The 26,249-nt window shown below is 36.0% G+C and overlaps 1 long non-coding RNA gene across 1 annotated transcript; it reads right to left on the bottom strand.

The window, feature by feature from the left end:
- Positions 1-11,317: 11,317 nt before the first annotated feature.
- LOC149793241 (uncharacterized) lies at positions 11,318-24,510 on the bottom strand. The gene is made up of 3 exons (XR_016422543.1): positions 24,228-24,510; positions 16,290-16,343; positions 11,318-13,404 (listed from the first exon to the last, which is right to left on the bottom strand). It is a non-coding gene; the product is annotated as an uncharacterized LOC149793241 (long non-coding RNA).
- Between the last annotated feature and the right edge of the window lie 1,739 nt (positions 24,511-26,249).

The raw sequence follows: 26,249 nt of genomic DNA, 5'->3' as shown, positions 1-26,249 counted from the left end.
ATAGGTGCAGCACATTATATACATGTAGGAAAGTATTGAAAGATTCCATTTTAGCAATCCACTCAAAAGTGGAAATGTCGCGACCTGTGAATCAAGAATGCGTTAGAAAGTACAATCAAACATCCGATCTTCGTTAAAACAATAAAAATCAATATTTTGCACGATTCTGGTAAGTATAGAAACAAAAATGTAGTTACTAAACTTACTGAACAGAGCGCACATGCATGGTCACCTATTCTACAATTCCCGCCAGACTCTGACTCAGATTATACCGTAATAATATTTTTCAAGCCATAGCGGATATAGTCCTGTGTGGTCCCGTATCGGTGTGGTGGGTATTTAACACTTAAGCCAGTTCTGACCATGTCGATAAATATTTCTTGCCTCGTGCGATTGCTATCTCTGTGTCTTTTCACGTATGTTATATTGCACTTTGCACGGATATAAATACTAGAGAGAAGCATCCAAATATGTTTTCTTTAGGCCGTAAAACGATCTGTAGGAGAATATGGAAATGGCGATTTCTGGGACAGCCAGATCAAGCTCACAGCGTGGATGCTCTTTAAGAATAATCAGGTTATACAGCTGCGAATGAATATCAAAAAAACATAAATCTCGCAAAATGTCAACCGCTCAATCGTCACAAATTTATTTGCGCGGTTTAAACTTCTTTATTATGAAAGTGGAGGCGGATCGCATAAAGCCGCTCGAGCAATCAATCTTATTCGCAAACAGGATTTAAAATCACATGCTCTTATAGTTTCTTCCAGAATCATGGACCTCCGACCCGATGCGGACAAAATATATCATCTGGAATGAAACTTGCACGGTTCCCAGAATGCAATGGCAAAGTTGATCGTGTGCGTGTTAAACAAAAACAATCTGATTATCGCGTGCTGGATAACGGTCGACCATGCTGATCGGCAGCAGTTTAAAGCACAACTGGTTACGTAATCCCGCAGAAGGCTAATAAGAGATACATGATGATTATTGCGCCAAAGTTGGTCTCTTAAAATATCTACGACTCATAATGCTCTTTTGTCCAAGTTTATTACAGAGAAAAGCAAGCGAATATTCCAAAGACTTCCGTGATGGATTTTCTGTCCGCGGTCGAGCTAGCGTTGAACTGCGGCATCTGGCGTCCTGAAAATGCAATTATGGCCCACATTTCATAAGCAGTACGATATAGCATGCAAAACACCATTGGATAATCAATGACAGTAATGTGTGCATAAATCTTGACTATCTCGCCAATGATTTGGTACGACTGGTCACGTGCGAAAGTGTATGTATGGTCAAACTCCAAACATCATTAGTACTTCTCATTGCTCCGCCGTATAGTTTCCCCGGCCCCTACAAATATCTTACAAGATAATAATTTCTTTGACGACATCGGACACTTAGTTGTCTTATGCGGCTACACAATCCAGATATTGCTTCGAGAAATGCTTGTCCCTGATCAACTTGCAGTAGCCGTGGACAGGCTAGTGATCTCCGTTCATATAAATGCGTAAAATGTAGCTGCAAGCCTTTTGAATCTTTTGACGTGAATGGTTCATTTTCTTTGTGGCGACTGGCGACATAGACAACAGTGAACGCATACTGGTATGTACGTCTGCGTACTACGTCCTGTCGGAGAAACAAAATATCAACCCGATAAACTTGGTTGGGTGTGTTCAGCCACCCACGTAGGATCATGTTTTTTTGCATTTAAATAGACCTGTCACAATGATTAATGGGGCAGCCACGATCTTGCAACGTTATTATCAAATTGTGCTGCACTCGCTAATGTAATGATCGTTACTGTGCCTATTAAATGACCACTTGCACTGGAATATACGGACTCCTTGTTGCTTCTGACACTACGGTTGTCAATTCGCGTGCACCACTGTATCTCATTTCATAGGATCCTGTTCACCGACCACAATTATGCAATTCATATCGGTACTGATGCGCCATCTGACAATTCGTTTGATATCCTTAATTGCGTCCTACTCGTGGATTAGTCGAGCTTCCGTGTTGTTGTTACAAGTCCATTGAATGCAATTAAACCTGAGGCCATGCCTGGTCTGTTTAGTCTACAAATGCTTCACCCACTCATGGTTATTCATATTAGTCAACTAAGACATGCATCCCAGTTCCAGTTCCACAGTACCTGAAAATCGTTCAACCGAGGATACCATATTGTCATCGTGCATTATTGGCCATGTCGTTCTCGCAACAAATATGTACATTGTCGATAACAACGGACACACATTTCGGTGTGCTGCTCAAAGTAAAGTTCGAAAACGCATATAGCACCAGATGAATAATTTCCTGAGGGTCATCACAAAATATAACGACGACGTTGGATAAAGGCGCTTTGAAACATAAGAAACGCGAATGAGCGGTGACGGCTGCTACTTGAGTATGTTCACCGCATCCACCTTCCATCCACCGGTGGTCGTCTCGTTAGCGAGCCACAAATGCTGTAGTAGTGCCCTCACGGATGAGGGCCGGCTGCAAACTGTTTGTGGTTCGCTTAGCGACAGCATTAATTCCTTGCACGTCATCAACGACACCATGGGAATTTGCCAGTGAACTGTGCGATGGTGGACCATGACGTGTATCCCGCTCGTCCATGAGTTAGTTTATAGTGACCAATCCACCATGACCTCAGGAACTCTCACAGACATTTAAGCGACAAAGCTACAAAACGTCGTCGCCAACAAAACCGTGACATCAATCATTCGTAATGAATTTACCTATTTCGATAACAGAAACGCCATGCATTAGAGCTGGACAAACATCTCCTTGGAACAGGTTTACTTCAGAACAAGTCGCTCGTGTGTGTACGCAAAACTAAAACTAACTATCAGGGATAACAATTCCTTATTTGAAACGTCTTCATTATCTGAGCAGGTGCGTATTATGTCAAAACCTCCAATGATGAATTTCAGCGTCGGATCAAGAATATTACGACAAAAGAGGGAATGTGTCCCTTAATGTCCACCAGGTAACACTCAGCTGGGTCATCGAAATATCAACGGAATGATGCACGGTTGACATTGTCAAATCTCCGACGAGAACTGTGCTGAGATGGTTCGAGGTCGTTCTTGAGGACCAGAGAATACTCACCCACAATTATACCTCCGATGGGCATTATGTCACCCCGGTATCGTTGACATTAAGTCCACATTTGCGGTAAATTTAACTTGGACGCCAAACATCGAAGTTACCAATCCTATCTGAGACGTGAAGTCGAGCATGGATTCATTTTGTACAGTTGTTCCCCTGATATGTCTCGGGGCAACCAAATATCGCTAGTGGAGACGTACCCGGTGTATAAGCGGTCGAACAACAATACCCTTCGTGATCGAGGTTCTAGTTGAAATATCAGTATAGACACATACTAGATTTGCATGCAAAAACCTTTTCAGTTAAGTTTATGCACCCGTGATATACATGTGAAGCGCAATTGATGACACCCTTGCACACAAAAATAAGAAAATGTGGATCATATATCACTAGACCTGTACGACAATAACTGAACCTGTACCGCGCTCTTTATATTAATGTGCTCGGTGACGCGGGCCAATTTACGAGCATTACCCCTAAAACATTCCCGATCGCTATAAAAACAGACTTGGCGCAAAAGGCATGGAGCCGTAGGTGTCCTAGCCGGAAAAAAAGTTTCAGCAATAAACGAATGCTTAGCGCGACTGACTTCCAACGGCGTGGCCAGTTCATCTGCCTAAAAGTTAATTACCATCTACCACGGGATAAATGATGCCCCAGCGCAACCATTTGCTCAACATCGACTAGGCGCTCTTCTACTTGAATTTGTCGCCGTACCACCAGTGGTGACCAGAGCGTGTAACAACATAATCCCAAATATGACTGCGTGCATCGTTGTGTCCCGATGTATATGCACTCGTGTGCGCAGGTTATAATAACAATATTCCAACACCAATCCGAATACAGGTTTGATCTAGAAGTTCCGATTTTCAACGACGAGTCCGTGCACGAATATCATTACTAATGTTATGACGCCAGCCTTCCAAATGGTCGTGGTCGAATATAACATGTTCTAAAGATAAGCATTTATTTTCTAGTATCGGACGTTTTCATTGAATTCGAGGTATCCTTGGTGAATGTAGATGTTACTTCTTAATAGCAGGCGGTTCGATGTTTTTTTTTCTCAAGAAGGGAACAATAACACATTTTCGTCAACGCTAGAAATATCATCAATGGAGAAAGCATCCAAGGATGCATCAACATGGCGGATTTTGGCACGACGATTGGGCGACTGGCACTATATACGAGTTATAATCTGCGATTTTTCCGCAAGTCAATCAGAAATTAGAGTCCAACACTCATGAAAGATTCCATGGCGCATTTTTCTGTTTTTTTTCTTTCTGGGCCGTCAGAAAAGTTATTTGTGGCCCAAGGCACTCGACTGCGCTGACAGCACGATTCAATGTGACAATGTGATTTGGCACGCTGAATATATAACTGCAGCCTCTGTTATATCGTTGACGTTGTCACTGTGGATGCCCACTCTGACAGTATCGCTGTGTGAAGAACATCGATTGATATCATTCCTGACACAGGGAGGGGTTATTGGTGTGCTGATGATCTACAGTGCCCACTGGATTCTCAATGTGTCAGTACGAGAAATATCAACCTATATATCTTGTGTGGTTGATGATGCCATGAGAACTGTCGCCCTGTCACCACCAAGGCCAAGAAATAATTTGTTGTTATTCATTACGAAAGATCAGTAGGCTGTCAACTTACCGTGCTGCACGGAAGTCTCAAGGCGGCACCTTTTGAAAGGAATCTGGCAACTTCGGCTCACAGAAAGAGCAAATAGAACATCGTTATATGTAACTCCAGATCAGCTTTATCAATATAAAGTGAGGTGATTTGGTAAGAAAGGTTTCCCTTCAACTTTCCAGCTTTTAACTAATATGATTAAATTAGGTCTGGATAATTGTGACGCACTTTGACATATGGAAAGACCACGTTAAAATTATTCGGAAGTTCTTGGATCGACTCGTTGATGCAAATGTAACAATTAATTTAAATACAAAGGAGTTTTGTAGTTCTTGTGCTACAATTTCATGATCAGTTAAATATAAGAGTAAGGCTATTTCTGAATTCCCATTGCATATCAGTAAAACGCAACAGATACAATTATTGGTCATGGCTGGATATCATATGAATAGTGCTCCATTTTTCATAAATTGCTGAAGTAAGTAAATATCTTATGAAGGATTTTATATGTATATATATGTATATATGTATATATATATATATATATATATATATATATATATATATATATATATATATATATATGTATATATATATATATATATATATATATATATATATATATATATATATATATATATATATATATATATATATATATATATATATATATATATATATATATATATATATATTGGCATCCGTCCGTCTTCGAGAGACGATGGCATAGCTCCAAAGTACGCTTTTGCTTATCCTTCTTTTTAGCTCTCTTTTCAGCTTGCTTTATTCTTCTCTTTTCCTCTGCGTTTTGAACTCCCTGCCTGACAGTTAGACGCCAGCTGGAACGGTTGTTTGCACAGCTCTCCCAGTCGTTGATATTGATGTTTGCTGTCTTCGTATCCTTCTTGCAAACATCTTTGTAGCGCAGATGTGGTCGTCCATTTGGGCGTGCTCCTTCTGCTAACTCCCCATATAACAGGTCCTTGGGAATGCGACCTGGGTCCATTCTCTTGACATGGCCGAGCCAGCGAAGGCGCGTCTCGCTGAGTATGGAGAACATGCTGTTCATGTTGGCGCGTTCTAGAACCTCTGTGTTGGGTACTTTGTCCTGCCACTGGATGTGCAGAATGCGCCGCAGACATCTCAGGTGGAAGCTGTTGTGTTTCCTCTCGTGTCTTGCATCGGTGGTCCATGTTTCGCTGCTGTAGAGAAGTGAGCTGAGCACGCACGCTTGGTAGACACGCAGTTTGGTCTTCTCTGTGAGGTTGGGGTTGTTCCAGACCCTCTGGTTAAGTCTGGCCATCACTGCTGCTGCCTTGGCAATCCTGCCGCCCACCTCAGAATCAATGGAGAGTGAGCTGGAGATGTTAAACCCGAGGCATGTGAAGTTCTCGACAACTTCCAAATTGTAAACATCGATGGAGACAGAGGGAGGGGAGTCTGTGTCCTGTGCCATGACATTCGCTTTCTTGAAACTGATGGTCAGTCCAAATTCCTTACATGCATGGGAGAGGCAGCATGCCAGCTGCTGAAGTCAATCTTCCGTGTGTGATGTCAAGGCTGCATCGTCGGCAAAGAGCAATTCACGGATGAGTACGTCTGTGACTTTAGTCTTAGCACGGAGACGGGCGATGTTGAACAGCTTGCCGTCAGCCCTGGTATGGATGTACACTCCCTCGCTGCAGTCCTTGAATGCGTACTGAAGAAGCATGGAGAAGAAGATGGCCAAGAACGTCGGTGCAAGGACACAGCCTTGTTTGACTCCGCTAATGACTGGAAATGCTTCAGATGTTGCGCCATTGAAGCACACTGTGCTGTACATGTTCTCGTGGAACGACGTAATGACAGCAAGCAGACGTGGGGGGGGGGCAGCCGATCTTCTGCAGGAGTCTGAAGAGTCCACTCCGACTAACCATGTCAAACGCCTTCGTAAGGTTTATGAAGGCAATGTAGAGGGGCATCCGCTGCTCGCGACACTTCTCCTGCAGCTGACGTAGTGAGAAGATCATGCCTACAGTTGACCTGCCGGCTCGAAATCCACACTGGGATTCTGGGTAGACGCGGGAGGCTAGGATCTGCAAGCGCGCCAAGGCAACACGGGCGAAGGCCTTTCCGACGATGCTGAGGAGGGAGATGCCCCGATAGTTGTTGCAGTCGCTACGGTCTCCTTTGTTTTTGTATAAAGTGACGATGTTGACGTCACGCATGTCCTGTGGGATGTATCCCTGTTCCCAGCAAAGGCAGAGGAGTGTGTGTAGGGGCTGGAGCGGTGCTGGTTTTCCGCTCTTGAGGACTTCAGGCGCAATGCCGTCGCTTCCAGGAGCCTTCCCACAGGCAAGGCAATCGATGGCTTTTCCGAGCTCTTCCAAGGTGGGCTGTGTGTCTATCTCCTCCATGACAGGCATTTCTGGAATGGCGTCCAGGTCAGTTCCAGTGACATTGTTTTGGTTGCATATAGCTCGAGATAGTGCTCAACCCATCGCTGCAGTTGTTTCCCTTGGCCTGTGATGACTTCGCATGATCGTGTGGTATGTGTACCGAATTAGTATAGTGCGATTGACTATTGTCCATGCTTGAACTTGGTACCTACGTGACCATTTTTGTTATAAACAACAAACTACATAGTAATGTTGTCTATGATGTCCTAAGTTTGAGTTCTAGATATTGCCTTTATTCTAATCTTAGAAGTATCTAGAAATTAGTTTCTTTTCACTGTTTGAAGGGCATTTTTATTACGATGACCCTAATCTTGGTTCTCGAATTTCGTCTCAGGGTTTTTCATTTGTGTTAGTTATATTCGAGTTACTCATTTAATATATTAACATCAGTCTTTAGCTGAATGAAGTTTAATTATTTTCAGTTAATATTTAAGAGAATTTATTTATTTATTTTTGGGGAGAATTTCAAATCATTTATTAATAAATCATTAATTGGGTATTTTCTGAATGTATTTAGAGACACGTTTGATTATATCATTATGATAAATCAATCAATAGTGTTTGTCACGGAATGGTGTAAATGTTGTTAATTAAATACATGTACTCGGGTTTCGTTTCTTTTTCTCTGTACAACGATACCCGAGGGTGATTATAATATGGTCTATGTATTTCGAAATCGTGAGTACGATTCGTCCTGTGCCACACGTGCAAGGTGCCTTTGATAAAGAATAACGAAAATTCTAAAGGTATAAATACGTTACTACATGTAAAGGACCTTTACAATACTAATGGTTTTGTCAGCAAGCGGCCTGCTTAAAGGATTCGCACAACTCCAGCTGTAGGGGTAGGTAATGTTTTGGGTTTTAAGTGATAACTAGTGTATTACCATATTTGCCTTTGCATGTTTGTTATAGTTTTCTTTACATACCATAATGCGTGCATTTTTTATTCTTGTTGCGACGTAGTGCAGAACTTATATTGGTAATGTAAAGCTACATTTTTTAAAAAAGAATTGGTTACTATTGTCTTATCAAGCAGGGTTAGGTTTACTATTGAACCTCTGTTTTGTAATTGCCATTATAATATAATCTTTTTAACTTACCATGTATAACGTCCTTACGTTATGTCTGTATCAAGTTTAGTACACTGTATCGGGTATATTTTCAGCTGAGTTTTGATGGTAGGAATATCCGGGGTGTCCGGTGTTGTCAGAGTGTAGAAACGTCCGTGTGCCCGGAGCGTTTAAGGTGCCGGAGCGTCTAATGTCTAGCGTCCGGAGTGTCAAGGGTGACTAAGGTGACCCAGCTGTAGAGCCGTCAAAGGATCAGGGGGTCCGGAGCGTCTAATATTTCAAGTGTCCGGAGGGTGTAATGTTTCAAGTGATCATAGTATTCCGAGGGTCCGGAGTCTATATTGGTTGTGAAATTGATTCGGAGGAGCTGTGGAGCGGATATGGTGCACGGGTGACGGAGTGCATCTCCACACATGTATTTTTAGCTGTATGCTAATTTTGGGTTAGTAAGACCCAGTGTATTATTCAGGACTGGAAGGATAGATTGTATATCCGTTCTTGTTTAGTGACATAATTTCGCTACCTGAGCGAATACATTTTTTGGTTTACTATGTGTAAACGCTTACATTGTTTACTATTTGAGTGAACTATATTCATCTTTCCATTATTCCATCATTTGTGAAATCATTTATCCTGTGTTTTAGGGTTACTGACCTAAATTTATTTGTACATTTTTTTTTTCATCTTTGAAACTGTGCGTTTTTTTTTTTTGTTAAATAGATCCAATATTTGGATTATAAATACGCACATATCTTCATCATCCACTACTCATATAAATCGCCACATTAAACCATATATCTGTGTCGTCAAAACGTGTTCTGTTGTTAATCCGAAATATCCCACCCGGTTATCTTGTTACAGTGTTAGTAAATTGACAGTAATCCGGGCTCATGTTACGTTAGCATTTTAAGATTGAAATTCAATCGGAACACCACTGGAATTCAATAGCAATGTTCTTCATTTTGGACTTTTTATGACTATTTTGATTTAATTCACAACCCTAAAATTTCTTTTGAAATTTTAACTTTGTAATGTAGTCATCTAAATCGTATATTGATTTCTTTACTAAAAGTGATATATTTCACAAATTTATATAACTTACGATAAGCCAATAGAATCCTTAGAACACTCTTTATAGTTTATAAATTCCAGCAGCATAAAAAGTAAATTATTCGGCTTTTGGGGCACGTATATTATGGAACTTTAGCTTATGTTTCATCAGTTCTTGTCTGATCATTGTGTAACTGAATTTAACTCTTAGGCATTAACAACGTTTGATATCTTCTTGGGTCTGTTATACACCATGAAATCAACAGTATTCTACTTAGTTTAAAATTTAGAAATTGATGAAGCGTAATCTTTCTAATCTTCCAGTTATTTCAGTAAAACCTTTTCCAGTAAATATACTGTATTTTCTCGTTCCGCGTTTGCACTCTACTTTGCCTGGACAAGACAAGATTTTATTACGTTCATGTTACTCAATGTACACTATTTCCGTGTAAGATCTTGCTATTGTTAGTTGCGAAATGAAACAACGATGTTTACCATCTGAAACTCTAGTTCAATGGCTTGTTTATGTTAACAAGTTTAATGTTTCGAACAAAAAACCACAATACCTACTCTGCACGCCAGAAATGGGATTCAGGCTACGCAGCGCATGGCAGCAGTAAAAGTACCCTAGAACGGCGTAGGAAGGCATATATTTTCATACAGCGCCGTCGTTCATGAATCTCTTACCAAATATTGGATAACAAACGCAACATTCTCTACATAGTTTGCTATCAATATAACAACCAGGGTCTTTTCTAGTGGATGGCAAATGAAGAAATCATGAACCAATGTAATTTACAGTGATAATATCACTAATAACACTATTTTAAACGATGTACACTTTCATATGGAGCTGTCGATACATTATTACAAATGGTGCATATTGATACAAAACCCTGCCTTTACCATATATTTTATAATGAAATCAGCATCCTATACCTATTTTGTTATTTAAGTTAAAACAATTGTCATTTTTATCATACGGCAAATAAAGATATTTTAATGTACCTGGGATATTTGTGCGATACTGTATTTAACTGAATCTTGAAAATTTACATTATTAAGCTGTATCTACTTTTTTAATATTGTACACGTTGCTAAAAATGAGAGGTACTTTAAAACAAAACCATTTCTCCTGTAACTAAATGCCTTTTGTCCCTGATTATTTGCGCTTCTGGAGACACTACATAAGACGAATGCCAGAATGTTTAAGTTTCTGGCATGTTCTGTCTAGAGACTGATGTTATGTATTCCACATTGTCAAGTATGTTTTTGCAAAACAAGTTCTTAGGATAAATCTGACATGTTCTGCTGATAAATACAGATTTTTTAAAAATACAATCAAGATTTTTCCCAGCTTGACTCTTCCATTATTTGATAAGGAATCTCTCCCAAATTGAAAATTATGATAAAAATTACAACATATTTAGGAATATGAATTATAGTTTCGTGATGTAATTTTCTCAATAGATTTATTCATGTTTGCTTTGTGCTGTTGATGTCGTTCTGAAATGTTTCTTTTTTGTCGGATGGTATGTACAGCTATTCAAAGCCACACTTTCGAAATAAGATAGATCACTCGCAAAGCCCAGATAATGTAGTAATCAAACTGAAACATAGTTTTACATCCTTTGGGGAGTGTGAATTATGGCACCTTCATGTATATTTCGCATATATTAGCGAGGACAATCAAAGCAAAGAAAGGGATAATGTTTCGAATGTGCATGTACACTAATTAGCACGTCTAATAAATAAACAAATACATAGTCCAGTAAATCACATAGTAGTTAATATTTTAACGCTTGATTCGACATAGTAGTTTTCCAATTACGCAGTTTAGTAAGGGCTGTTAGACTGACGACATGCGCATGAACAATTGATTATGTGAAGATATTGGTTCCTTTCGACTGATTTTAATGTTGAGGTAAGGACATAAGAGTGGCGAAGTGAGTGGGTAGACGAGGCATTACCAGAGGCGTCATATCTGGAACACGTTTATTAACATAATAAGGTAAAACACACATTTACTTTCCAACATGACTAATTGTCCATTCTATTGTCATTTGTTCCCACCATTTGATTATTTTTCTATTATATCCTAAGATGACGGGCCTTATCATTCTTAATTGTTCTTAATCTCCCTACAGCAACCACACACCAACACCCAAGATAATGTAATTTATTTCAAAGATATGCGTTCGAGGAGTAAAACTATAATTTGGACACAAATGAGAGTTAGTTAAACAAGGATATTTTCGGTGAAAATGACACAAATTTAACGGTCAAGCAGATAGTGCAAGTTAGTATAAATTGAAAACCTAGCTCAATTTAACAGAAAGGGCGGAACATTTGTTTCCCTAAAAAAACACTTTTTCATCATAGGAGCGAGGTCGTGAACCTTCATAATGCTTTCAATATTCAACAAGAATCATCGCAACTACCTACATGTGTGTAACGGCAACATTTGTCGCAAGCAGAGAATGCTAAAATACATTGGGTTTTAACCATAACTGCTCTGATCGTGACCACCATCACCAACCACTAACCTTCACACTAGACTACTGACCACCATTAAAAAAACTACATAGACCATTGGTTTTAAATTTAATCCTTATAGAAACATAATTTTGGTAATCGCCTATTGATTTTCTGACATCCGAGGAACATAATGACTGGATGATTTGGCGCCACTTAACCTCTGAAAATCGGCCACTGATGTCTGAATTAGTTGGTGAAGCAACAAAAGTACATATGTCATAGGACTACAAAATATGTTATAACAGAACGCAACCTCGACTACTGACATTAAATATATACCATGCATATTTAAGCCTTTAATGACATGGCACGGTTAATCCCCACTTTCTACATACCAAACATATATGCTACACGATCAACGCCTATTCGTCCAGTTACTTTTGGAATCCGTTTACCATAATCACACTGAATCTTATAAAAAGGAATCGTGCATTTAATGGCAAATTATTCTTTACATTGATGCCATTTCTCTTCTGATAATGACTATGATTTCATACACACCTTAATACTCGATTTGTCTTTTAACGCGTACACATACTTTAAGATCCATAATTAAAAACATAAAGCACGAACAGCTAGAACTCGTGATGAAGCAGTAATCCTTTTCTTCACATTCTACTTCTTTTGCATTTAATTAAATATGTTTATCATCAGCAAGAATGCATTCTCCATGGGTGATGTCTGGCATGTAAGGCGTGGCTACTTCTCGTGTTCAATCAACTTTATATACTTTTCATAAAACATTAGTGAGTCACATATACATGCCTGGTAATGTTCACGAATCCCACATAGGCTGCTTCTATTTTAACATCATTTTATCCAGTTAAATGTTTACATCGCAGCCCAAGCAAAGACAAATGTAGAATCATATTCTCAAACAAAGACCTGATTTCCCCATAAAAGTAATGGTTAAATATAGACTAGGTTGTAATGCGCATGAATTACTTCAATATTTGCCGGCCACTCCTAACAACAGTGAAAAGCGAAATTGTAGCATAGAAAAATGAAATTTATACTAAATTACTATTTGATACATACTCTTTAAATATTCATACAGGGATATATCTCATACGAACATGATTTCAATAATAACGTTTTCAATAACTTATGTTGGTGATTATATTATAAGTAACCTTATTATTGTACATGTTGGATGAAAAGAATACGCATTTTTCGAATTCTACAAGGTAGTAAATCAATACAAATATGGAGTTCATGTCATTCACAATAAAACGAACTCAGCCGAAATTTGTCACAAGAGTATGATGAAGAAGAGATGATCCTTTGGAGCAATGAGAGTTTTCTTCAGTTTACCCACTTTGCTTTCTCAAATGTTTAAATATAAATAATTATGCACACGTCCAATTTAAAGGAAAAAAAGAGAATCTGAATATGTCCCTCTCAATGGTAAATAACTCTGAGTGGCCTGGTATCGAATGAGAACTGATTATGAATTACAACTTTTCCGTGAATAAACACAAATATAGCATGTATCATTTGATGTAATTTCCTTATCTTCCTTTCCTTATAACATGGTTTCCATCTCGTCTGGAAAGAGAAGAAAACCCACACTTTTGTAGATTTTACGTACTTAAATAATCTATCGCTATTCTGCGAGAAACAAACTCCGTTGATTCACGCCCTAATTCTCTTTTATTCTGTTTAGAATGTGGCATAAATGCCAATGTCAAGGACCCATTATGAAAATTGTACCAAAAGAAAAAGAATGAATGGTCAAGTTGAAAACTTAAACTATACAATCTACACAGATAAAGCATGATTGTTTACATATTGTACGCTACTACTGCAACTACTACTGCTCCTAAAAAATTATAGGCATTGTATTTCTAACAGCATTTCACATGATTTGGGTAATAATACCACGCGGGATGTTCGCAAGAAAATACTTTCGGTGTAATATATATTAATGTCGAGAGTAATGGACAGAAATTAAATAATGTTATATGAAATTGAAATTAAGGGCTAATATATAATTTCTTTCTCCTAAATTTTGATTGTATTGTAAAGTTATAACATATTAATTGATAGTAATATAAAGGTACTTGCCATAATTTATATTGATTTAGGTACATTATTATTTTTAATATTTATCTAGTGTAATTATTGAATGATGCAGAGCTTCAATACAACTAGATTGTAGACTTTATACACTATCATCAAACCAAATCGACACATCTCTGCATCCGTCTCTCTCTTTCTCTCTCTCTCACTGTTTATATATATCTCACTCCGTGTTATATATATATATATATATATATATATATATATGTGTGTGTGTGTGTGTGTGTGTGTGTGTAAAAACATTTATAATTTAAATTTTAAATTTATATTAAGTTCTGATCCAATGCTGATGAAAACATCAGATTAATGTGTACCAATTTGATTCACCTTTTATATCTGCCTGATGCTTCCAGTTTAACATAATTGCTTATTAGTTACAGTCAATTTCGCTTTGTTAAAAGTCGTTAAAATGAAGTAAGCAGATGGTCAACAGAAGGTGTATCCTTCTAAACTGAAAATATGTAATAAAGAAGTTAGTTTTAAAATTCTGTTCAAATAGATTCTTTCTGAAATTCGGTTCATTAAACTGCTTGTCAACATAGAGGGTGAAGACCACTTCATTTCAAAACCAAGTTTTAAATCTCTTTTTTTCTGAACTTGCTTTAGGTGTCAAAGATAGATTTAAGTTGATTTTGGAAACACGTCGATAACACAAAATAAATATCCGTAACCTGCTTGTAATCTGCCAAATGAGAAACGTTAGCTAAGTCTGCTTGCCATTAATGTCAACCATTTAGGTTGATATTCTGATTAAGTTTTGTGAAATGGGCTTTTGTAACGTGTTCCTCCATTTCTGCCTCAGCCATTTTCACAAATCTGGTACATCTACACTTATAAGCTTGGTTTTAGCGGCACGATATAACTCCGGTACTACTTCTTAATCCGCCGCTTGTGTAGGAGTGTAGGGAATAGTAGATATGAGTGTCTCCACCATAGGAGTTCATTGTAGTTCCTCGATATATCAACCACTTTCTGATGCTAATCTTACAATCGTATGGTATGGGCTTTGACAAGTCTTGATTTTTCCGACGAACAGTGGAAGTTGGGGCTGATTATGGAGCAGTGAACAACTTCTTGATGTCTTTTGTTCTCTTCTGGCTTCTCTTTCCTTTTTGACTTAAGCTGACGAAGGTCGATATCGTCTTTGTATCAAAAATTGTATTTATTCTCCATTCTCAGTATGGTAGAGCGTCAAACAAGGAACTGCAGTCTTACTAGCTATTGGATCAAAAGGAGTTTGAAGCATTCCTCGTGTGTCTTCTTCTTCTTCCTTCCTTGTGGTTGTGTCTTTCTTGGTGACTTTGAGATTGCTTTTATAGATCGTTTTTAAATCTCTGAGTAGGTTTAGATGTTTCGTGTAATGCTTTTTGCAGGAAGAGTTGAAGACGTTCCAGTAGTTATCCTTATCGCTGTGATTATTTTGTACTCAAAAATGGGTTCAATCCATTAACGAATTGAATTATTGTTGTAATTGTGACATACTGGCTGTTTTACCGAAATATCAATAGTACAGACCTGCACACAGAAAGTACATATTTTCTGTGTAATAGTACACATATCGATCACATAGTGCAAACACTAACAACAGATTTTTAAAAACAATTTAAAATCAGATTAAAGAAAATACATCAGATTTATAAATATCATTACAACAGTTGATAAAGATATTACGATATAAAATTAAACAACAACACAGTAATAGACAACGTCCAGTTGTACATTTGCTTTGTAATGAGTTCCAGCCATCGTTTTAATTGAACCAAAGTGAACATTGGTCCTTTGATAAGATCTGAAGGTACAAGTTTGATTTCTCTCACAAAAGCGTAATTTCGTTCACATCCTTAGTTCGTCACACCTTCTAAAAGTGGTACACCAGGCCTAAGAAGGGCGAATATACCTTTAACAAGGATAAACTCAGCATGAATACAATCGTACAAGTTTAAACATCATACCGTTACGCACTTTATATATGGTCTCTTTGTGTGCTTATTGTAGGATTTGATTTTGCATCGTACGATTGGATTTACTCAGTACCTAGAAAACTTCTTAATGTTTAGCTAAATGCAGAAGTAGTCCGTTTCTTTTCTCTTCTTTCGAGGAAGATTAGTGTCTTAGTGCGAAGAGGAGAGTGGTGTGTACTTCTTGCTGGTGACATATTTGTCTTCAGGAGAAGCGAAAGGAAATGATGTCTACCCCGTACGTGGTTTTTATAATGGAATTCGTCTCCATTGATTGTTGGAATTTTGTATCTGCTACATTTTGGAAACCATTTGATTATGATGTGTTTTCAGTTGATGTTGATATAGATTGATGAATTATCAGTAATTAACATAAATAAATTATTCATATACCTTGTGGTGCCGATGCTGCATCTTCTATTGTTTGTCGCTGTGGATTCCTTCTATCTGGAAATAAAAGAGTAATTAATATTACCATTTTTAGTGTTACGTACTAAAATAATTCATTGCCATTATATCAGAAATAAAACTTTTGATTCAAGATTTGATTTCTTTTCTCCATTTTTGCAGCATCGCCTAAGCAAGAGCCTGAACTACTGACTCTGACGGGAAGAAAAACATCTTCTCTTCTAAATTCTCAATAAGTCTCCTATTCATTATGTTACGACAATATAATGTATAGTGTACAACATCACTAATAAAACTTAGAACTTAGTAGTATGGTAAATGGTATGTTATATAGTTACCTCTGCTAATTATATGTTATTGAGTTTGCTTATTTACAAGAAAAACCTACCTTTCCCATATATTGTATAGTTAAAGCAACATCCCATACAGTTGTTTTCTTATTTATTCCTAAATATCCGGTTCTATTAACTGAAGGTAAATAATGAAATTCTACTTTAGCCATATTTTTTTCAGTTGTTGCTTCGTAATTAACTATTTCTTGACATTCAAACTAATTTCCTGCAGTTAATTTTCGAAAGTTGCAACAGTGGTCAGAATGATTATAAACTAAAGGCAAACACCTTTCTTCTGTGATTTGTATTTTGTCCCCGATGATTTGCTGTTCTAGAAACTCCAAATATGAAGAATGTCTGTACGATTTTAGTTCCAGAACAGTATATTTAAGAGGCATATGCCCTGCATTTTGGTATTGTCAATTTGTGTTCAGACATTAGGTACTAGATCATAGGATATAGTATGCTAGTACGTAGATACTTTGATTTATAATGACATCGTGATTTTTTTCCAACTGATCTTTATCTGGCTTTATAAAAAGAACAATAAAGGAAATTTATGACCAGAACGTGAGAGAAAATCTAGGAATGTCATGCTATTTTACCGAACAAAATTATGTTTTCCTCTGAAATGTTGATTCTGCTCAGTTGGGTCAGTTTTGTTTTTTATTCGATCGTATGCACAACAGGTAGAACAGTGTAGACGAGGTGTCAACTGATATAGTGAAGAATCTTTTCACAAAACGGAGGCACTAATGTATAGTTTTGCTTTCGCCAAGCAATAACTTACAAGCTCACGATTTCTATTGACTGCCAAGAGTGTATATACAGCACCACCTGACCACCCAACACTGATTGGGAAATCGATAGATTGATATCTTGCAAAGCAAAATGTGGCAATTAAACTGAAACGTACATACACATTCTTTGCGAACGGTGAATTGTGGCGTCTTCGTTCCTAATTGACAACGATTAGAGACTGCAATTCAGGTATAAGACACGCCAAAGTTTCGAAAGTATACATGTGTTAATTGGAGCCTTTAAACTCCAAAAAGCAATGAAAGTTACGGTAGATCTCCTCTTAGTTGTATGGAAGTTTAGCAATATTGAAAGGGGTGTGGCCGTTCGTGGTGGAATAGAGTTCACTATCGCAAAAAGCCTGCCTAGAATACGATATAAATTACTATTATATGCTCATTTTTCCCCCTGCGAACTTTACATTGTCAGAATCGTGCAGTATTACCCGATATTGAATCCGCGCTACAATACACACATAAGATTCACGTGCATAAATTAACTACCTTCTATTGTAAACAAACAATGGACGCAGGCGCCAGTACCTTTGATTTGTACCCAAATCATGTACACTCGCGTAAGAGGCTCTTTACGTTGTAGTTGATTAAATTTGTTTCTGAATGAACTAAAACAGTTATTTCGTGGACCGCCACATACCAGCTGCTTTGGCACATTCCGCGTTGATACAGTGTTACAAATATAGGCTAGCTACAGTATATAACAGACGCAAGATAAAGTCCTTACAAATAACATGCAAGTGACAAGTCATATACTCTCTTCTTTAGCTGGTGATAAGAATGGCAAAATAAAATATACTTACAGTTGTACATCCTGAATTTCCTCAAAATGTATTTTCTTAATTCTGCAAATCCGAATTAAGTGAACCATGTCATAGGTTTTCAATATGGATGACACATTTCGAAATTGTGCTGTAATTTCGATGATAAGTGCAATTGCATCCTCTTTACTGCACTCAAAATGAAATAAACATTAAATTCCATAACATCTTTTTGAAAATTGCAATTGAAAGATTTCATATTTTCCCCACATTATGATTTCAAACATTCAGTGACAGAAACAGAAACACATTTGCAGATGTAAACACGCTTCTCCCGCTCCGCTTCAATCCGATGTATTTCATGTATAATTTGCACAGATGAATCCAGTCCAAAATCACAAACTTTCGTAGAATCGAAACAAAATACCAAAATATATTCATTCCAGATGAAATGGAAAAGTTGTTGCAATGCGCATTCATTCACAATATGACTGCAAATTTCAATTTTGACTAGACACGCCATTTTCTTTCGAAAGTTATGTTGAGCGCGCGACTAAGTTCAAATTTTTCTGGGTGGAGTTATGTGCGCATTAATAATGATGTTGTTGTGTAATGATAAATCTGCGATTGTATATTTAGTTTGGAATACGGCATTCATTCATTTACGTTGTTTCTTGTAGTGTATTTTGTTTATATAAGTAAGCAGTAGGTAGAATAAGAAAAAGAGCATATAATACAAAGGTTACTGCATTTGTATGGGAAAATATGAACTCGTTTTGTCGGATGGATATACTGCACTCCCAAGGTCGTGCAGTATTCCATCCAAAAATGATCTTTCATATTTTCCCATACAAATGCAGTAACCTATAATTATTGTTATAAATAAATAAACCTTGTTTTATAGCATTTATTTAATCAGTCGTAACGTGCACATACTCTTTTTTCAACTAATTGATCTGCTTTTTGTTCCACCTTCATAACATTTGGAAACTTAGTTTCCTTTATTACGCACGAATTCTGTCAATGTCCATCCATTTAAACTTTACAAAAAAAAAGAAGCTAAGGCTTGATTTCAGTTAGGGGTATTCCAATTATTCAGTGAACACAAGATTTGGTAAATATGGCCTTCACGCTGAGATGAGAAAAAAGGGATTGGTGAAGAGGGGTGGGGGCTGTGCGTCTCAGTACTAATGTCGTCAATTTTGGAAAAGTGTCCCAATCCAAAGTTTGCAAAAGTCATACTGAATGTCATATATGATATATACATTTAACTGTCATTTATTTCTCCACCAGCTTGTTCGTTTTTTATTATCTCCAAAGCTGACGGGTCATGATCATTCCTAAGCTCCTTATTTCAAACATATTCGCACCCACAACCGAAATTATTTGATTTCGAAGTAATAGTTCGAAAACTAAAATTAACATTAATACTCTATAAAGAATAACTAAGAAGCAAATTTCCGTACGATCATCAAGTCAATCGGTATCTTAGAGACGAGTTCAGTTGAAAACGAAGGAGGGGATTATTAACATATATATATATATATATATATATATATATATATATATATATATATATATATATATATATACACACACACATATACATTCCCGTTTGAATTGGTAACTCCCTAATCTTGATCACCACTGCTAACGTTTGCTTTCTATATAGGCAACGGCCTTCATAATTTTAAAGATGGAATCAAAGGAACAGAATTCAAATTTAGCAGTGATAATAACAAACACCTTCTTTCCGTCAATTATATATTATTGTGACAGATGTGGAACGTAACGACGAATAGCTGCTTGTGTGCCACTAGTCCTTTGAACCTAGGCCACCTACTCTGAATTTATCTTCGATAACAACACAAATGCTTGGGCTACACGAATTGCAAATATTTGCTATTAAAACGAAAACTAGGTCATTGATCTAGGTCCTTTGTCACCCACCTTTGAATATTGTATAGTAAAGCTATCCACCCATTATATTGATAAAACATTTGGCATGAACGATCAGCGCCTGTTCCTCCATTTATGAATGATGCACTAAACTGATCGAGATCCTTTATCACATTCGCATCCTATCGTATGATAAAAGTATCATCCATTTAATAAAACAAACAAAATTTAGACCTGCCCTTTACATCCATTTTCAACACAATATTTTATATGGGTCTCTTTTGTCGGGAAACTTTAAGTTTTAATATCCGCCATGTATTCAATTCATCTTTAAACGTAATCACAACTTTTAAGATACAGATATACAATCACCCACATACACAAAGTGCATATCATGCAATTATTATCTTTTTCCCCACTTAACATTAATTCTATTAATTAAGCATATTTTTCATCAAGACTGACTTCCGCATCGGTGATGTTTAATATGTGGGGCTGGGCGACTTACCTTGTTCTATGTACTTTAAATATATTCACCTAACACCAGTAAACTAAGTGTACATGTCTCGTAAATTTGAAGAGTCTCACTTAAGTTGCTTCTATTTTAACATAATTGTTCTGGTTAAATGTTTAAGTTAAAACACAAACAAAATAAAGCATAGACTATTAATGTCCAATATAATGATGCATTGGGCACACTTATCAAACATTTGAAATTACGAAAACTCAAAGAAGGAAAATAATACGTGTGAATTAAAATTTTCTCTGATATTTTGAATTGCTTTGTTGTTGTTGTTGTAGGGTTTAACGCCATTTGTCAGCACAAGATAGGCTATACATGGCGGCCAGTATAATTGGTGGAGGAAGAACCCTGGAAAACCCAGGGAAGAACCACCGACTCACGAGAAGCTACTGGCAGGCTTTCCCACATACCCACGTCAGCCGAGCCTGAGACTCGAACTCACGCAGACAGAGGTGAGATGGCAGCGATCTGAATTGCTTTGTCGAAACATATCGACATGCACTTCTTCAAAGGCAAAAATTATGAAATAGGAGTCAATCAAGGTAAGATCTTCTTATAATCATCGTTTATATGGCTTTCTTTAATAGTATTACAGGAAAAGAAGATAAAACTAAACTTTATGGTTATACAATTTTTTTTGTGGAAAAGTACACTCGAAACTTTGGAATAAAGCATAAGTATAAGTAATTCAGCTGAGCACCCTATATATTCTTTATTTATGTAATCCATAATTTATTTGCTATGGTAACATAATATATTATCGTGCTGATAAAAATTCATAATTATTGATGAATTATCAGCAAAAACATAAAATAATGAAGCATTTATCATGCGATGCCAATATTGTATCATTCATTGTTTCTCCTGACGTATTCATTCCATCTGGAAAGAAGAGACAACTTATTACCATTTTAATTCGATGTGTACTTTAATAATCCATTTCCAATGTATAGAATTAAAATGGTTGATTCAAGGTTTTATTTCTTTTCTTCATTTTAGCTGCATGGGATACATGACAGTCTAAACTACCGACTCTGACGAGGAAAATAAATTCCGACAAAAATTGGCAATAAATTTCCTATTCAATATTATTGATCGCTAATAATAATCTTTTTAACATTGATGTATGGTAAATAAAATGCTACGAAGTCGTTAATAATGATATTCTATAGATTTTGAAGATTTCGACGAAAAATGTACGTTTGCTATATATTTTGTACCTAAAGCAAAATTCCAAACAACTACTTCTTAGTTATACCAAGCTATTAGGTTCTTTCATCTGATGGCAAATAACTAAATTCTAGTGAACAATAAACGTTATCCGATATTACATTGTTATTAGATAAATCTTGATATCCAATTGGTTTTGCTGTATTTCATTTTCTCAAGTTGTAAATATTGTCAAAATGATTAGTAAGTTAAGGCAAACACCTTTCTCTGGAACATTTATGCCTTTTGTCCCTGATTAGTTACTCTTCTAGATACACAAGATATAAAGAGAGCCTGTACGTTTTTAGTTCCAGAACAGTAAATTTAATAAGCTCATACTCAACATTTTGATATTGTCAATTCTTGTTTAGATACTAATTCATAAGATACATTTACTATGTTCTACTAACAGGTAAATAGTTTAATTTAAAATAATATCATGTTTTCTCCCAAATGGACTTTGTTTGGCTTTCGATACGAACTATCAGTCTAAAGGAATATCATGACAAAAATTAAAGCAAATATTTAGGAATACTAAAATACGATGATTGATGTTTCCTTCAGCATAAAATTTAGCTTTTGTGTGTTTTATTGATGTTGCTCTGCCGTATATTGTTTGTTTTATATTTATATATATTTATATAACGGTGTCATAGAGAATTTAATTAATCAACACTTCAGGAGAAGATTCATCTCATGTAATACAGAACCTTTTGCACATAACGGAGGCACTATGATATAATGCTGGCTTTCCTCTGGAACAACTGATCGTTACAAACTATGCGAAAGCCGACATATTGATCGCGCGCAAATCCCATATAATATGGTAATAAAATGGAACCTTGCATATACATATACATCATGGGCGAAAGCTGAATTTTAGTGTCTTCGTGTCTAATTGACGAATAATAGAGACTGAAATCTAAGTAAAACACACGCCAAAGTTCCGAAAGTACACATGCGACAACTGGCAGCTCTAATAACTGAAACCAATAAAATCAGCAGTAGATCTCCGCTGAGTGTTGCGGAGGTTTAGCAACATTGCGTCACAGGATATGTCTCTTCTTGAAATGAGAGCGTCTGCTCGTAGTGGAGTAGCGGCTTAACAATTGTCAAAGAGTCCGGTTAAAATACAATATAAAATAACTTTGTTATTAGGCAAAAACGGTGTGATAGAGAATTTAATTAATCAATCATAACATGTACAAACTCTTTTGTTCGCCATTAGATCTGGATTTTATTACATCTTCATCACATTTGGAAACTTATTTTCCTGATGTGTTGCATTTTTCTAACACAGGAATTCTATCCATGTTCAAAAATCTGAACTTTGCAAAAGAAAGATGCTACGGCTTCATTGCAGTAAATGTTGTTCCAATAATTCAGTTTAACCAAGATCTGTTAGATATGGTCGGTAGGTTGATTAATCTATCATAAGAGTTAGAGTTCGACAAAATGTGCTTGCACAAGACAATACACGATGAATGCATAGTTTACGTCAATCTCTTTGTCTTAAAAAGTTGTAATATATGTTACAAGAATATAGTTATGTTATCCATTTCGACACAATAAAATATAGCTTCGGAGAGAAATGTTGACAAGGAGGCTAGTAAGCATGACTCACATGTTATGCATTAATAATAATAATAATAATAATAATAATAATAATGATAATAATTATTATTGTTATTATTATTATTATTATTATTATTATTATTATTATCAATTTATTCATTTTATTATTTTTATAATTATTATTTGTTTTTCTCCTCCACTTGAAATTGTTTGTGAAAATGTAAGACTTTTGAAATATATAGAAACTATTCACCAATAATTATAACAAGACCTTAGTTTGACTTGTTATTGGAAAAAATTTCAAAATAGAAATGGACAATATAACTATGCTCAAGAACAACCGTAGAAGGGAGATTCTTTTACAGTAGCAAGATGAATAACAGAATGAGGTCATTGAAATATATATTAATGTAGTAGGAAGTTGAAAATAAGTTTTGCAATGTTCCAGGATGCTATAAAACAAAAGTCTGCATTTAATATACTAATAGATAACTGGAGTATCAGGTCAAATACCAACAGGCGCCTGAAGGAGACTTTTCTTAATATTCTTAAAGCGAATCACGTCATATACGTGAAAACAAGATAAACCAACATATACGGCTATATCCAGTACATATATAAATATAGTCGAGTATTGGAGGAAAAGCATCTATGTTTGTTCACTTTGCTTTCTCAAAGGAGTAAATAGAAGTAACTCACTTGATCAATATTACAATAATAATTAGAGCTACGAGTGTGTTGATATAGATTCGGCATTAATTGTGGATTATAGCTCAATTATCTTTAACAACGTAAATACATGAAGCATTTACCATGTGTCACAGTTGCCTGGGGTTGTATTATTTGTCTCAACGTCATCATCTCATCTGAAGTGTAGAGTAGATATATAATTACCATTTATATAAATTGCATGCCTAAATAATCTAGTGGTATTGTGCCAGAAATGAAGCGGTTGATTTACGTTTCGTTTTCGTTTATCCAGCAGCATGACATAAATGACATTTTGAACTCCCCAGCATGTATTTTTATCTAAAGAAAATACAAGTTCATACATCCGTAAAATATGATACTTACTTATTCTTTATAACTTCTAAAATACTATTAATTACTACTGTTATTATTATAGTATAGATATCATGTTTTTAAAGATTATTTTACATGCTCTCTCTATTGGTAAGTGTTACGACTCTTTGCTTTTAAAGTACGTAGCAAAAAGGAGTGAAACCAACACGTTTTGTAAAAGTGTATATTTTCTTCCTAGAATGCAAAGTGAAAAAGTGTAAATAACATACAGTATGGTAAATGAAATCTACAGTAATCTGAAAAGTCATATCACGTGTCCAAACGTGTCGACTATTCTAAATGAGTTCCAATGATATTCCAAATAAAGTGATATACGTGAAAACAAGATAAACTAACATATACGGTTATATCCATTGTATATAAAAATATCGTTGAATTTTGGAGGAAAGAACATCCTTGTTTATTCACTTTGGTTTCTCAAAGGTGTAAGTATAAGTAGCTCAGTTGATCAATATTGCAATACTAATTAGAGTTACGAGAGTGCTGATATAGATTCGGAATTATTCGTGGATTATAATTCGAATATCTTTAATAACGTAAAAAAAAGGAAGCATTTTCCATGTAATCCAGTTGCTATGGCTTCTATTTTTTGTATCGACGTCTTCATGTCATCTGGAGTGTGGAGTAGATATATTATTACCATTTATATAAATTGCGTACCTAAATAATCTAGCGTCATTGTGCCAGAATTAAAGCGGTTGATTTACGTTTCGTTTTTGTTTATTCAGCAGCATGACATAAATGACATTGTGTACTCCCCAGTACGGATTTTACCTAAACAAATCACAATTTTAGACTAAGTGTAAAATATAATACATACAACATATATCTGTAAAGCATGATACTTACTTATTCTCTACAACATCTACAACATTAATAATCACTACTGCTATTACTATAGTATAGACATCATGTTTGCAAGAGTATTGCACATGCTCTCTCTAGTGTTAAGTGATAACATTCTGTGGTCTTAAGGTACGCAAGAAAAAGGAGTAAAACAAACAAGTTTTGTAAAAATGAATATGTGTTTGTCTCTAGAATAAAAAGTGAAAAAGTATAAATAACATAACGAATGGTAAATGAAATTCACGGTAATTCTAAAAGTTCTATCACGTGTCAAAATGTATCGAGTATTCAAGATGAGTTTCAATGATATTAAGAATGAAGTCAAATCGAATAGAATGGAGTAGCTTAATATACTTAAAACCTTGATGTATCACAATGATATAATCTAAAATGTATTTAAATAATTCCACAACATTTCCCAATCAGCTACGTAATGCACATACTTATGTGCACCTTGTAATTGCAGTGAATAATTTCAATAAATAAATGAAGTCCTCTAAACTGAATACAACTAAATCACTCCACTGAGACTGATGTTTATGATATAATTAACTAGTTCTCATGTAAATATCTATATTATCCATTACAAACAATACCCATTTAGACTCATTGGAGAGTCGAATAATCATTTCTAGATTATTCAGACATATCAACGAGGTCAGATCTTTTAGCAGCTAGCAAATCAGAAATTAGGTCATCTGATAATCTAAGGGAAATTTCGTGACATGAACTCAAACCCGTCAAATTCGTCAGCAAACTTGTCTACACCTTAAAAGGTCAATAGCCCCCAATAACATATTTGCAAGAACGAAATGACTCTGTCTCAGAGTACATACCCATTATATTTAACGTATGTAATGTGTTTAAAAGTGAGCCTTAGAATATATAATTATGCAAATCAACAC

The sequence above is a fragment of the Sinohyriopsis cumingii genome, chromosome 8, assembly GCF_028554795.1.
Source record: "Sinohyriopsis cumingii isolate HCF-2022 chromosome 8, ASM2855479v2, whole genome shotgun sequence".
Taxonomy (NCBI): domain Eukaryota; kingdom Metazoa; phylum Mollusca; class Bivalvia; order Unionida; family Unionidae; genus Sinohyriopsis; species Sinohyriopsis cumingii.
The sequence above is the reverse complement of the archived record's forward strand: the minus strand, read 5'-3'. Positions and strand labels throughout refer to the sequence as shown.